The sequence below is a fragment of the Urocitellus parryii genome, chromosome 3 (genome assembly GCF_045843805.1).
Source record: "Urocitellus parryii isolate mUroPar1 chromosome 3, mUroPar1.hap1, whole genome shotgun sequence".
Classification (NCBI taxonomy): Eukaryota; Metazoa; Chordata; class Mammalia; order Rodentia; family Sciuridae; genus Urocitellus; species Urocitellus parryii.
The window spans coordinates 184,940,625-184,957,234 of NC_135533.1; positions in this window are offsets into that span (position 1 = coordinate 184,940,625).

A 16,610-nucleotide genomic window follows, 5' to 3' on the forward strand; every position below is an offset into this window, starting at 1 on the left:
CCTCAGGCCTCTTCCCGACTACCTCCACATACACATCCAGAGGCAACTATTCTTCTCAGTTTTGCTACTGTGGGTTTTGCCTGCCTTTCTACAGCTTTATGCAAATTGGATCACATGGCATTTTAACCATTTGTGTAAGACTTTGTTCATTCAGCAGAATGCTTTTCAGATTCAACCATGTTGTTGCATGTCTCAGAAGTTTCTTTCTATGCTTGCTGAATAATTATACAATAGTTTATGCAATTTCTAATGAAAAAGATTCCTAGTTTGTTTCTAGGTTTGGATTATTACAAATAAAACTGATAGGAATTTGTCATACAAGTCTTATGGCATGTTTTAATTAGTCTTGGGAAAATATGTAGGAATGGAGTTATTGGGTTATAGGAAGGGTGTAAGTTTATTCAGTTCTATATAGAGCTCATTATAAAACATCTTTTCCTAAATTGGTTGAACCATTTTGTGTACTCACTAAAAATGTATAAAAGTACTATTTATGCTACATATTCATGAATGTTTTTATCAAACATTTTATTTTAGCCAGACTAATAGATTCCTAGTAGAATCTCATGGTTTTAATTTTCATTCCCATGGTGACTAATTATACTGAATATTTTCCTTTGTGAAGTATCTATTCAAATATTTTGTCCATTTTTCTATTGGATTGTTAGTCTTTTTGTTATTAAGTTGTAGGAGTTTCTAAAATACCCAGGATATCAACTCATTTTCATATATATATAGCAAGTATTTCCTCCCAAACCATGGCTTACCTACTCATTTTTGTAACGTTCCTTGATGAGCATATGTTGATTTTTAGTAAGTCTCATCAATCAATTTTCTTATAGCTATCATTTTCTATATTCGAGGAGATCTTTCTCTACTCTATATCATGAAGATAATCTAATATTTTCCTCTAAATGCTTTGTAATTCTTTTGTGTTTAGCTTGTGACCCATCTCTGATTAACTTTGCATTTAAGTGTGAGTCAGCCACTGAGGTTAATTACTTTCCCATATAGAAATCCATACAATCCAGTGTCATTTCATTTCCCCATTGGATTGCTTTGGCACCACTGGAAAATAGCAAATGACTGTGCATATTAAATTGTAAATCCAAAGTATTTTATATATGAAAGATGGTCTCAAGGACACTATAAAATGTACAATAAAGAAGTGGTAAAAAAAAAAAAAGGAAATTATTGAGTGGGATCCAGCACAAAATTACCTTGGTCCCCATTCTTGGGGAAAGCATAGAGGAAGGCAGGAATGCTGTAGAAAAGAAATAACCACAGGCTCCAAAGAGCAGTACAACAATGAAAAAGCACATCAATTTCCTGTGGCTGGGCATAGCACAAAGGCCCAAGGATGAGTCTCATGCACCCCATCATGGCACAGGAGCAGTAAACAGACTCCTGATTGACAGAACCATCAAGGTGGGAAGGAAGGTCCTAAGACTAACCTGCCCATAATGGTAACCAAGAGCATTCCAGGAAATACTAGCAAGAAAAGATGCTATCAGGAATGACAGGGAATGTTCTGTTCCCACATACCCTTAGTTCTTGTTGCCAAATAAGATGGGGAACTTAAACAAACACAGGAAATCCAAATTGACCAAAATAGAAACTTTCACCACATCAATGGGCAAGACACTTGAAATAGAAATGAACTGGGGTTGGATTTCCCATACACATATTTATAGGCTAAGAATTGAATCCATCATGCATTCATTATTTAGGTGCTGTTTTTGGAACATCAATGTTTATCGGGCAAGTTAGAAAGAATAATATCATGAGAATCTGAATTAGGGTGAGGGGAAAACCACAAACAGGGGCAAAATACAACAGAGATTGTGTCTTCTTGATGTCTCTGTCAATAGGGATGGGGTGTTTTTACCACCTGGGGACTTAGAATGAAAAGAGACCAGATCACAGAGCCCATCCAGGTGCATGACTTCTGCCAAGTGCCTAGGACTAAGAGCTATCTCATAATCTATCCTTCCTTTACTATGCGATCTGTACCACTGAATAATCAAATAGCTGATAAGAGAATAAAGCTTCTTTATGGAAGAATTTCAGGTAATTAATGTCAAAGGAGCAATGAATTAGAATACCCCTATTTTACATCTTCTATGAATATAATGGTTTTGGATGGTCATTAATGATTGACCAAACCATAAAGTATAAAACTTATGGAAATTTTATATAAGAAGAAATCAAGCAGATAACAGTTTAAACCACTAGTTAAGATTGATATTACAAGAGGAATAGCCAGAAGACATATGCCTCCTGAAATGATGTAATAGGAAGTAAAACCCATGATCTATTGTTTTTTTTGTTTTTTTGGTACCAGGGATTAAACCCAGGGCACTTAACCACTGAACCACATCCCCAGCTCTTTTTTTTTTATATTTTATTTAGGCACAGGGTTTCCCTGAGTTGCTTAGGGCCTCACTAAGTTGCTGAGGCTAGCTTTGAACTCATGATCCTACTACCTCAGCCTACCTAGCCACTGGGATTATAGTCATGCAAACCGTGCCTGGTTCCAGGACCTATTCTTGACAATGAAAATATAGGAAATAAATTTAGCCTGAATCAAAGCATCCTTTAGAACCAAGGACAAGTTCTTAAAAAGTAGAAGTAGAAGAAAATGAAATACATTAAACAATGTCATAGGCAATTGGTAAAATCTAGAAAATAAGAAATTCTATAGAAAAAAACAATCAAGTTAACTTCACAAATAGAAAAATAAAAAGAGAGCAGAGCGAGGGCCCTACAAATTTCTTTAAAGACTAAAAGATCCATCAACCGAATTCAGTGTATGGACCTTTTTTGACAAGAAGGAAAGGAAGAAAGAAAGGAAGGGAGAGATGAAGGAAGGGAAGGAGGAGGAGGGAGGGAGGAAGGAAGAAATAAGAAAGAGAGAAAGAAAAGGAAAGAATCAGGAGACAATCAAAAGTTTGCATATTGATTAGTAATGTAATATTAAGGAATCTTGACAAGTTTTTTGATGTTCAAAGATGCTGTAGTAACATTTTAAGAATTTTTTATATTAGTGATGTGAACTAAAGTATTTATGAATAAAAGCATATGATGGGGCTGGGGATGTAGCTCAGTTGGAAGAGTGCTTGCCTCACATGCACAAAGTCCTGGGTTCAATCCCCAGTACCACAACACACACACACACACACACACACACACACACACACTTACACCCCCCCAAAAAAAACTGGATTTCTTCAAAATAATCTAGTGGTGGGAAGTGGGAAGAGTGAGAAGGTATAGAAGTAAGATTTACCATATGTATTAACTGTGGAAATCATGGAATGGGCTAATAGAGATTCATCATCCTTTTTCTGTCTGTATTTGTTTCTATTTTACAATAAAAATTTAAAATGGGAAAGAAAGAAAAGGAAAGAAGGAGGAAAAACTATAGAATTTTATGTTTGAAATAGTAAAATCCTATAATTGAACATTCCCAAGGTGTCTTCCACAAGATGTCTTTGGAAGAGAAAATGGAAAATCATGCACTCAAGTAAATTTACAATTTTTTTTTAATAGAGAGAGGGAATTTTAATATTTATTTATTTATTTATTTTTAGTTTTCGGTGGACACAACCTCTTTGTTTGTATGTGGTGCTGAGGATCAAACCCGGGCCGCACTACCGCTTGAGCCACATCCCCAGCCCAAATTTACAAATCTTAACCAAACTAACATAAGAAGGTCCTATTTGCCCCAGGCTTTCTTACGGCATATGTTATATGCCCAATAAATTGCTAAAATAGTATTTTCTTAGTTTTATTAATTCTTCTTACTGTTAAAGAGCACAATAATATGTGAAAACCCTTCATTCTAATTATTCCCTCTTTCAGAGATGATGAGAACAAGGACAAGGGAGACTTCAGGTCTTTTCCAAGGACACAGATCAAAGCCACCTTAGGTGTAAAGTCCCTCTCCATTCCATGAATGCTTTCTCAGAGCATTTTCCATTACTTGGTGCTAATGTCATAATAATAACTGACAGAAAAATATCCTTAAGTTTCTGCATTGTTCATTGGTGTTCAAACTCACTTTAGCTCTGAATTTTAGAGGACCAGTCATTTTGTCTCTTCTTAGAGGTAAGGGAAAGGAAGCCAGAGAGAGTAAAATCATCCTCATAGGTACCCAGATATTTTGGTGAACACAAAGGTAAAGGTAAGACTTGGTTTATCAAGAGTCACCACTCACAGGAAGGTTCTAAACACATAGTAAAATGACAATTTATTTCCTTACACCTATGACTAGCTCATGTGGGAGGCTTTTTCTCATGGGTGCCCTGTTAATGCAAGAAAATTAAAATAATCCTCTGGTTCCAGCTCCTGCATTCACTAGTTGTGACCTTGGGCACACTGTGTAACTTTGCTGAGCCTGCAGAATGGATAGTACTCACAGGGTTGCTGTGAGAATTAGGTGAGCTTATATTCCTGAAGTTGAGAGAAATCCTGGCACAGAGTAAGCACTGTGTTTGCTACACTCAGGCACAAAACTATAGCATTATTCAGAAAGAGCCAAGCCTCAATTTACCATGTGATGCTCCAAAACACAAAATGAGAAGACCATTCCCATCTAATTATGCATAATAGGCAGCATTAACTAAAGGGACTGTAGAAAATGAGCACCAGCCTGCAGAAGAGAGAATTGACTTAGAAATGCAATAGTCACGGAAGTCAACTATCTGTGGATAATCAGAATGAATCTGTCTCACAGATCTTTAGGCTTATATTTGAAGCTCAGTTTTAATTTTGGGCAGAACTTTCTTTTTTATTATCTCAAAGCTCTCTAATTACAATCCTCCAGGTTCTCACTGGATCAATATTTCAACCAGGAAGTTTTTACTTATGCTAGCAGAACAATGCAGAAATTACCTGGAGGTTTGAGAGGAATCATTCTGTCAAGAAGAGTTTGGCTATGTAACTAAATAAGGAGGGGAAAAAAAAAAAAGCCTGGTCTTTCATGTTTCTGTATCCATTTCCAGTATGTATGAAAAACAAATGAGAAGGAAAAACTACATCAGAAATGGGAATCAATTAAATATCAAAACTGGGAATGGTAGTGCACCACTATAATTCCAGCAACTAGGGAGGCTGAGGCAGGAGGAATGGAAGTTCAAGGCCAAACTCAGCAACTGATTCAGTCAGATTTTTTGCCTTTGTGACTAAAAGACCTGATCTGAACCATTTTAGAGGAGGAAAAGTTTATTTAGGGGCTCGCAGTTTCAGAGGTCTCCATCCATACCCAGCCGGCTCCATTCCTCAGGGCTCAAGGTGAGGCAGAACATCATGACAAATGAGTATGGAGAAGGGAAGCAGCTCACATGATGATCAGAGAGCAGCGACGTCTCCACTTGTCAGATACAAATATATACCCCAAAGCCACGCCCCCAATGCTCCACCTTCTTCAGCCACACCCCACCAGCCTTCAGTTACCACTCAATTAATCCCATCCGGGGATTAATTCACTGATTGGGTTTAGACTCTCAAATCCCAATCACTTCTCCTCTGAACCTTCTTGCATGGTCTCACATGTGAGCTTTTGGGGAACATCTAAATCATATCACAAACTTAGCAATATGCTGTCTCAAATAAAATTTAAAAAGAGATGGGGATATACTTCAGGGGTAGAACCACACTGGGTTCCATTCCCAGTACAATAAACAAACAAACAAAAAATAAATAAACTAGAGAATCACCAAGTAGAGTGATTTCCAAACTTGAACATCACACCATTCCCCATAAATATATACAATTAAAATGATAACTTTAAAAAAAAATGAAAAGGGATACCTAAATATCTGTTAAAATGCAGAACCCAGGCCTTAGCTCCAATCATTCTGACTTAGAAGGGTCAGGGTTGCAATTTTGGGATCTGTATTTGATTTTTTCAAGTAATCTCCCCCAGTAATGATTCTGAGCTAAATGTTGAGAAATACTGATATCATCTCTAGGTCCCGGTAAGTCATAGGCCGTGCATAAGCCATGCAAAGTGGGTCAATGTCTAGCTTTGGGCACCAATCCAATATTCTTGATTCTCGAGTCCATTCTCTTCCCATCACCATGGCCTGGACTTGAGAAGTGTTTAAGAAGACAAAAGGCTCTTGAACTCTACTTTCAGTAAAACCAGCTGCACATGATGGTTGGATAAGCTGAATCTGCTTAAGACCTTGAAACAAAGATCTGCATGGCGAGAGCACACTCAGGTAAGCCCTGACACTCCATATATACTGGCTTGGAAAGAGTTGCTTCTGTGTACATTCAGTGATGGTCATGGGTAGGAAGGATACTTCTATTTTTATGTTCTGCTTGACTATATTACAAGTGTGCCATCTCTGTTTTGCTTTATCTTCTCCCAAATTCTTTGTGCAAAGGGACAAAATATAACCCAAATAACACCACTAGAGTTGAAACTTGAACCAAATATGTCAATTATATTTCTACCCTCCCTAAGCTCTTATAAAGGGACAGGTCTTGGTAACCACCTTGGATTCCAAGTATCCTATTTCCCTATCCAAATAATTTTTTTTTTTTATCAGACCAGGGATGAGATCCTGGTCCAAAAGCAGCCAAAGCCTCTCAGCTTATAAGATCACTTGGAATGAAAGGTTTCTCTAAATCAAGATCAGTTTGACCAATCAGACTCTCATCGCCAAGAATTAAATTGAGAATTAATGAGAAAATCAAGCAGTTGGCAGTAAAACTGAATTTAAAAGAATGTGTACAACAGTGGCCACAGGGGGAACATGTGAGATTAGGTTATAAGTAAACAAGTTAAAATATCAAAAGTTATCAGAAGCAAGAAGCTATAGGTACAGAAAAGGCACAGAAGAAACGTGAAGATCCCACCTTGCACAGTGTCTAGCTGAGAAGGCAGACCAGATAGAAATCCAGTTTGCATTTCTCCCTCCAAACAGTGTTCACTTAGGCATGGCTGTGCCCATCAGAAGAAGGTGAATGTACTATCTTGGTCAAATGCACTGAGGAAAAAAAGAAAGGCTGAATTAAGTCCGATTGTTATGGCGAGAAAGTAATAAATCACCAAGTCAATTTTAAAGCAGGATAAATAAATGAAACTTTATTCACCAGCCAGTGGTCTGGATACACCAGCTGGTAGGCCAAGGGGCAGGCTGCAAGTCTATACCCTTCAACCCCCTCCAAGGGTTAGAGTACATCTTTATAGTCAAAAGCCACATTAATCATAAGTGGCAGTTGCTATGATTCAAAACCATAAATAAACATCATGAGATCTAAAATCATAAGCAGAGGGGGGAGTGGGTCCAAAAGGTCCCTAATTGAATAACAAGTTAAAGAATGGTTACTAATGTCTAGACAATCATTCTTTGACAAGGTGCATTGTCCAAGGAAAATGGGAACCAAAAAGAGACCAATTTTACATTGTATAAGAATTGCCATTTTGTGTTGCCAAACATGATATGCTAAGTAAGTGTTGATGGGTACAGAGGTAGGGTTCCCATGAGAGAAGCATGTCTTACATACATGGAGTCTCAGGGTAAAATGAAGTCTATTTGGTCACTGTCCCTATAGCCTGGGCCATAACACTATAAATGTTATACAGACCAGTTCCAGGGAAGACCCCATGTCTGTCCTGTTTGCTGAATGACCTTCCAGTTCCATGTAATGTGATGCTTCCCCAAAAGCCCGAACATTTAGCTTTTACTGGGTTTCCATGAAGCTTGGCTGAGACTCCTGCTTTCTTTATTCTTATATATATGCTTAAAATAAGTCACCAAACTTTATATTGTGAGTTAGCCTATTCATTCAAGTCACAGAGTACCTCAAAGTAAATATAAATGTGAACTGGTTTGCCCATCACTCAGCCTAAGTTTTTTTTTCCTCCATAATGCTTTAGAGTAATATGCTGATAGAAATAAATTCCTTTCGAGGTTGCAGTTGTTTTTGTACTGCTACCTTAACAAATTGCCACAAAGTGGCTTTAAACACCACAGATTTATTACATGACAGATCTGCAGGTAAGAAATCTGACAAAGGTTTCTTCCGTGAGCTAAATTCAAGGTATCAGCAGGGCTGTGTTTCTTCTGCAGGATCTAGGGGAGAATCCATTTCCTTGTTCCAGAGGTTTCCCTTACTCCTGCCCCTCCCTTTTCCTGTCTTCCAAGCCAACAGCTGCTACTCCAAATTCCGCTTCTGTCATCTTCTCTAGTTCTGACTCTCTTACCTTCCTCTTTCACATACAAGGACCCTTTTGATTCCCTACATAATTCAGGATAATCTTCCCCACCTCAAGATCCTGAATTAAATCACATCCACAATGTTCTTTTGCCATGAAAGGTAATATTCACAGATTTTGTGGCTTAAGACATGAATAGCTTTGAGAGACCATTATTTGGCCTACCACAGACATGAAGTAAAGCCCTTGTCAAACGGTTCACTTTCTCAAATACCTTCAGGTAGATTATCCATCAATTGCCTCTGCATAAAGAATCGTGACAGAGACCAAAGGATGACATATAAATTTATCTTCCACTTAGGTTTTCAGTGGAACTAAAGGATATCCCAAGTGTGAGGATATTTTTTTTCTCAACATTATTTTTTATGTGAACTTTGATACATGCAGAAAAGTTGGATCATACTCTAAATACCTTAATACCAAATGTGTTGATTCTATTAACATTTTTCTGTTTGCTTTAATCACGTAGCTATGTATCTGCCCAGACATCCATCCATCATTTTATCTTGTTGTTAATGAATTTTAAAGTAAATTGCAGACATCATATAGCTCATCCCTAAATATTTCAGTATATATAACACTAATGTATGTTAATATTGTTTTATGATACTTTTTAAGAAGAGATGTATAGCAGTGAAGTATGCAAATCTTAACTGCACCAATAAATAAGTTTTGAGATACCCATATACACCATCTAAGAGAAAAACTCACCAACTGAAATGTTGTCTATGATATTCTTATCATGAAATCTAATGAGCTAGACATTTTCAGCTATGGATGTTCAAACCTGGGCTTCCTTTCTCTTCTGCCCTAAGGAAAGAGAATGCATGGCAAGCATCACCTGTAGCACATAGTCAAGGACTCAGCCCAAACATTTGTGAACTACCATTTTTTTAAGCAGTCTATTCTATTGGTGCTATTACCAAACAGCTATGGAATCAAAGAAATCTCTGAGACTCTCAGACCAGTTTCAATGTCTGCCCAAAGGAACAAGATTTTGCACTGAAAATTTCCTCTTATTTCCATCCACATGTGTAGCAGTCCACTTTAGTATCCTATATCACATGTCCTGAGGCCACCTCTGATTTGATTGCCACTCTGATAGACAGTTCTGTGTACCCTGATCACAAGAGCATCCCATCACAAGAGCAACCTGTCTCTTTTTCACCTGAAATCCTTTTCCAAAGCTATGGACTTCTACTCAGTCCAGAAGTATAAGGGAATTCATGTTCAAAGGACAGTCTCCAATGAATGATGAAAGAAGCTCCAAAGCACCAACCTCTAGGTGTTTGGGTGGACAACTGTAAGTAAGAAGCACTCTACTCTCAGAAGATTTACAACCCCTCTCCCCTCCCATCCCTGTCTCTCCCCTTCCCCCCACCCTCTCCCCCTCCCCTCTCCTCCTTCTTCTCTCTCTCTCTCTCTCCCCACCCTCTTTTTCTCCCTCTCCTCCTCCTCCCTCTCTCACCACCACTCTGGGTCACATCACAGCATCTCTTGCTAAGAATACAGCAATGACCTCCAAATGATTCTCCTCTTTGACCTCAAATTTATTCTCCAGCCAGCACTCAAAAAGAGCTTATCATTGATCTACTTAAAACACTTCAATTGTTTCTTTCTAGACCTAAAAGAAAATCAAACTCCTTGCCATGGCCTGTAAAATCTTTGATGTTCTAGTCCCAGGCCTCAGCCACTCCTCAATCTTTACCATGCACCAGTTACTACACCATTTTTGCAATGAACATTTAGAAAATAATTGCACTCCATGCCTTTACACTTCCTAGAGTCCTCATCTTCCAGATTTTGAATAATGAGTTCTTTACATGACTGGCTCTTTTCACATTTATAGGTCCCAACTAAAACTTCTTAAACTTCTTTTCAGAATGGATTCTCCAGCCACCTTAAATAAAATACTCAGAAATCCTATGAATTTTCTTCATGTACCTTATGATGATGCCAAGCATTTATTTGTTTATTAATTTTCCTTCTCTTTCCACTGGGATGAACATTTGTTATAAGCAAAGATTTCTCATTTTCCACTGCATCTTGCAATGCATTGCTTGGTACCGGAAATTTTCACAAATAATAAAAAAGATTAAAATGGAAAGGAATAGAAAATTCACAAGAACTAAAAACCCACAAAGGCATTTCTCTTCTAAGTAACCAAAGATGTAATTTAAAACAATGAAATATTTTATATAAATCTAGATGAAAATGTTCCATTCTTAATCAAGCTAGCAAGAGTACAGTAATTCCTTGTAAACAGGTGCAAATCTTCTAGACAGAAATTCGGTAAATTGTATCAACAATAATAAAAATATTCTCACTCTTTGACATAGTCATATTACATTTGAAAATTTATTCCAAGGCAATGATATAAATAAATACATGGAAAAGCTCCATGCATAGGATTTTTATTAAGGCTCTATTTGCACAGCACATATTGAGAACAGACAAATAACATAGTATATTTACTTGTATGAAAAGGATTAAAAACAGTGCTTATACAGACAAAATATCAGCAATCAAATATAACCATGTTATAATTGAATTGCAAAGGTATGCTATGCTGCAGGATCCATGTATGCTATAACTGCAAAACATAAAAAGAATATTGAAAATAAAATATACAAATATAGAACAGAGAAAGTAGTGAGACTAAAATTGACTTTAATTTTCCAAATATTTTGTGTTTTATTATTACCATAAAATAATAATCTGCCCTGCCTGTCTGAAAAGATTGTTTTAAAAATGAAATAAGACTTCATTTATTCACCCTTTGAACATTCAGTTCTGATATATGCCAGTAAATGCTAAATCCTGTGCATTGATGAGCCCATTTGTCTTAAAGACCTTCATCTTGTGAAGAGAAAAGATATACCTAATTGCAATGCATAGTAAAATTTAATGAGTGCTATGAAGATAGTATAAAATACAAAGGTATCTATATGAAGAATAAACAATGTCTTGTCTCCCATCATAGGCTATACTGTTGCTTTCAATATGTAATTCCTATTATTGTATGAATATAAGTATGTCACATGCCACCAAGTCTCAAAAGACCAATGCAGACATTTTTGCCTAGGTGACTCTTTCAGGCACCTCTTCTCTAAACAATGATTCCAAGTGTTTCCGATTTTGTGATGATGGCATCCCCCATGTTCTCTCAAAGAGGGAACAAGAGCCAGGGAAAAGCTTACCAGAAGCTCATCCAGTTTTGCCTAAAATGATACATCTTTTTTAATATTTATTTTTTAGTTGTAGTTGGACAGGATACCTTTATTTCATTTATTTTTATGTGGTGCTGAGGATTGAACCCAGGGTCTCACACGTGCTAGGAGAGCACTCTACCACTGAGCTACAACCCCAACCCTTAAAACGATACATTTTATCCACTGACATTCCATCCCTAAATAACTCAGTATACATAACACTAACTTTACGTTAATATCGGTTTATGATACATCATAGCCACTTGCATTATTTCAATGAGTGATTGGCTCCCACCTCTAGAAGGAAGGTGGCCACAAACTGTGGTTGGTGCCTAAGCAGCCAACTCCCAGCACAACCAGTCTGTGCTGTGGAAGCGTGGGGACAAGTCCATGCCAGGCTGCTAGCCATCTCTGGCCCAGAGGGTGAACTCAGGTTGCACCTCTGGATTCCAATCTCTGCAGACAACTAAAAATCAAACAGAGACTTCTGGGCGGGGGTGGGGGGGGAGACTCTAGTCTAAAAGGTTATCACAAGAGGGAGGGAAGGAACTGTAGCACTGGGAGGCTCTGATATGAGAGCGACAAGTGCCTCCAAGGTCAGCAGAAAGGGGCTTTTCTGGGGAGGAGTAAACAGTGTTAGGAAGCACCTCTGTGGAAAAATGGGATGAATGTGAGAGAGTGAGGGGGACTGTGACCCCACAGGCAGCACACGTTTACCCCAAGTCCAGCCTATTCTCAGGAAGGGCTGTTAAACCTGGGTTATAAACCAGCTAAGACTGAGGGTTGGCCAAGATTCAGAAATCTTGGAGAAAGGTAGAAACAATCCAAATTAGGGTAACAAGCATTTTTCTCTGATCAATCAGTGGAGACAGTTCAGCTCATTTTTTTAGCTGAAGAACATGAGTTTGGAGTCTGTGACGGGCCCTGTCACAGGTGAACTAGGGCACCTGTGAGTCTTACCTAAGTCATGGGAGGAAGGGTGTTTCTCTCCAGTAAGCCACTTCCCAGAACTCAGAGAAGGTGGGGACTTCTCACCTGCCACTGTTCTCCAGGAGCCAAGTACTTAGGTAAAATTGAGCATTGTCACTTCCCTCTTAATGACAGTCTTGATCTGTTCAGTAGGCTGTGACAAATGTGACAGGCCAGGCAACTTATAAACAGGAAAGGTTTACTTCTCACAGTTCTGGAGGCTGGGAAGTCCAGGATCAAGACACTGGCAGGCTTGGTGTCTGTCTAGAGCCTTCTGCCTGGCTCCTAAGCTACCAACATCTTGCTGCATGCTCACAGGGAGGAACTTTCCAGGGGTCTCTCTGGGATGGTTCATGAGAGTTCCACCCACATGACCTAATCACTTCCCAGAGGTCCCACCTCCTAAGACCCTTACAGTGGGGGATTAGATTTCAAAGAGGTTCACGGGGACACACTCAGACCAAAACACCAGCAGAACACCCTTGTGGCAAAGACATCTAAATTTTTACCAAAGTAATTTTCTCCTTGATACAAACAAGTATTTCATAGTCAGATAACTAGACTTCTTTTTTTTTTTTTTTGTACTGGGGATTAAACTCAGGGGTGTTCAGTGGCAACATACCACTAAGGCACATGCCCAGCCCTTATTTATTTATTTATTTATTTAGAGACAGGGTCTCACTAAGTTGCTGCCGTTGGACTCAAACTTACGATCCTGAGCTGCCGGGATTACAGGTATGTGCTACCACACCCAGCTTAATGACTAAACTTTAGGTAACAGGAGTGGAAATGCATAAAATATATGACATTTCTAGGACTAGCCCATAAGAGCATCCATATGTGATCACTTATCCTTTATCTCCAAGACAGCAAGCTTAAAAAGTGCTTATTAAAGATGGCAGAGCCTCAAGATGGAAAGGGCCAAATCCCTAAATCTCCATGTGTCTGCTCATCAGACACACTTGTTTAGACTTCACATACATAAGGAACAAGTTTCAATTCTGTGGAGTCACTGAGATTATTTTGTTTTGTTTTGTTTTGTTTTTTGTTAGAGAAGCCAACATTGCTTAATCTTTCCAATCCTTGAAAGCTTTTGGCATAAATATTTGCCAAAAACTTCTTAACCACTGTGCCTGGTACATCACAAGCCTTCAAAAAATGTTAGCTGTCATTATAAATATCATTCTCTGTTAGGACAGAAAGTCTTGGCAGAGAAAAGGGCATTTGAGTTGTTCTTTGAAGCAATGGTAGAATTTCAACAGGCTAGAAGTCTGGGGAACATTTCAAATGGGATTTATGATGTACAAAAGGCTAGAGAGAAGGAAAGGTTCAGGAAATGGCATGGTCCAGTTACACTGGACATTTGGGAAAAATAGAACTAATGGGGGATGAGGCTGGAAGGTTGATTACTGCCCAATATTGGTAAGTCTTGGGTTAAAATCTGGATTTGTGCAACATCCAAGCATAGCCCCCCTGCAAAGAATAATTTGCATATTAAGAGCCCTGAGTGATTTCTTTTTCCCAGTTCTTGGAAGGAAGGCAGAGAGACCTACTGATAATGTTGAATGCACTGAAGATGCTTAGATTGTCCTCAAGTCTAATCAATGACAGTGAAGTAGAGCAAGTAGAGACTATGAAAACACACTGTCATCATACAAGTCAGTCAAGGTGGCGGCAGCACCTCGGACAATGGTTCTTCATTTGGGTCTCAAACTTGTTTGAGAATTAATAGAAGTTAAGGATCCCCTTACAAAAGAGCAAATATGAATCTAAATGCTAAGTCCTGAGTCCATCATGGACCCCAGGTTAAGAGTCCCTGAGTCAGAGGAATTCAGAGGAGAGAAGCAACCTGGTTCATGCTCAAGGTGGCGTCTCTGGCTAAAAAGTGACAGCTGAGTGTGTCCTTCTATTCCTAAGTGGTGGAGGTACCCTGCTGTTGGCAAGCTGATGTGCTGACAATGACACTAAGACCTGGTCATTGTGACACAAGCTGAACTGTGATTTCTAGTACCGCTACCCATGCATCCTTGATCAAGTTAGTATAACACTCTGGGACGGTTTCCTCATATGTAAAATAGAGTTCCTCAGAGGATATTTATGGAAGTATTTTCTAAAGTCCTAAACAGTTAATTACAATGTAAAATAATGATGGTTATTTAATAAATTACATGTAGCTTTCTACTTTGCTTCCTCAAGGGCTAAAACATTGCCTGTCTCTCATTCTCGTGATTATGTGTTGAGATAAATGAACCAAACTATATCCTAGGTTGCTAGGGAGGAAATAGCAAATAAGATCCTGTCTCCCCTCAAGAGCACCATATGCAGATGATTGTTCTTCCCTGAGCTTCATTCTACTGTCTCAGGTTAGGTTCCTCCAGAAGCAGACCCTGAACCAAGGATTCAAGTGTAAGCAATTCATTTGGGAGACCCAGGAAGCATCTGCAAGGGAAAGGAGACCTGCAAGGGGAGTGTAGACTTCATGCCAAAGACAAGCTCTTGAAGTGGCTCTACAAACATTTCCTTTGTGAAGTCCATGCATTTGTTTGGTCCCAAGGTTTTGTGCACAGGGAAAGTTGAAAGGAAGAGGCAAACCATGAAAATAATAGCTAGGACGTGTTGGGTCCTTTCTAGAAATCAAATATTGGGTTAATTTTTCTATGTGCCCTGTTATCCTTCAACAGAACCACTAGTTAGGTATTAAGACTTCCTTGATGAAAAGGTTTAGTGACTGGCATCCCAGAGATTTTAACTCAGTCAGTTATATAACCAGAAAACATCCGCTATCTCTGTGTTAGATTGTGCTGTGTTGGAAAGAGCTGGACTTCTCAATTCAGTCATGTTCTCTTTGCATAGTGCTCGTTAAATAGTACAGGCTTACCCTTCTGGGCTGTCAGTTCCTTGGGAACACAGGCTCAGAAACTTGGTATAACAGAGACAGAGCAGGAAGGAGGGAGGGAACATCAGGTGCTTCCTGAAGAAGCACCTTGGAAGAGAGGTTTTTCTGTTCTACCTGGCCCCTACTCTGAGTCCTGGCACCTGAGATGTGGCTTTAATATCCTTGCAACCTCAGGAGCCTGGGACATTTCTCTGAGAGCCACAGAGGAATTAGCAAACTAGCAGTATCATCTGCACTTTCTTTGTAGGGTGAGCTCCAACTGATCTTTCTGCTGTGAGGCTGCTGGCTCCCTAAGGAAGCCCAACATCATCTGCCTCCTTCCTCCTTCTTCACCTTTCTCCATCTTTTCATTCTTCAGGTGAATGTCGAACAATAATTCTTATCTCCCTGGAGGACCTTAGACAACTATGACTGAACTCTCCCAGAGCCCCAAATTGACATTTTCCTCAAAAATGAATGGAGGGGAGACAGTCATGGCTATGGAGCACTGCTTATGTGCCCACCTGTTGAGAGTCATCTTCATATTGTTTCATCAACTCCCTACAACAGCCCAATGAGGTCCTCTTATTCCCAGTTTTCAGATGCAGCACATGGGCTTTTGCTAACCATGAGGTTTGAGTTTGCTTGTTTTTATTTATTTATTTTATTATTTTTTTTTGGAAGCTTTGCTAAGACTGCTCACAAAATACCCATGTAAGGCCAAGAATATAGTTTCCATGGTCTCTCCCATCAGATTGGCAAAGGAGAGAAATAAGCAATATCCTGGATAAAAAATATAAACTTTATAAATCCCTCTGCCTGTGAAAATGGATCAGAGATGGAAGTCCTGAGTGTGTTTCTAGGTCAATTACTTTAATTTTAGGCAGGTATATTTAGATGGCTTCATCTAGCTTCCTCCCTTAAAGGGGATATGTGTTTAAATTATCAATCAAATTTGCATTACATTAGAAAAGCATCTAAATCCTTTAAGAAGATGCAATGAGAAAGGACCCTGGGGAGAGGTGTGCCCCATATGGGGTCCCAAATGTTGTTCTCTGAGAACCTAAAAGAAATTGAGAAGTCCTCCTCTCCCCCTGAGGGCTCCTGCCTTTTCCCAGAAAAAGCATAAGACTGTTTCATTTCCTAGAAGGGCAGCCTAGTCTCAGATTATTGCTCACAGCAGCCACTTAACCTCAAAAAAAAAAAAAATCTGAAATGAACATACCCCAGGTAATTTAGCTCCTCCTGACATTAAAATGAAAACAGTGTCCCTTTCTGGCTTCTTGACATTTCCATATAGAAGTATTTAAGACTATCACTG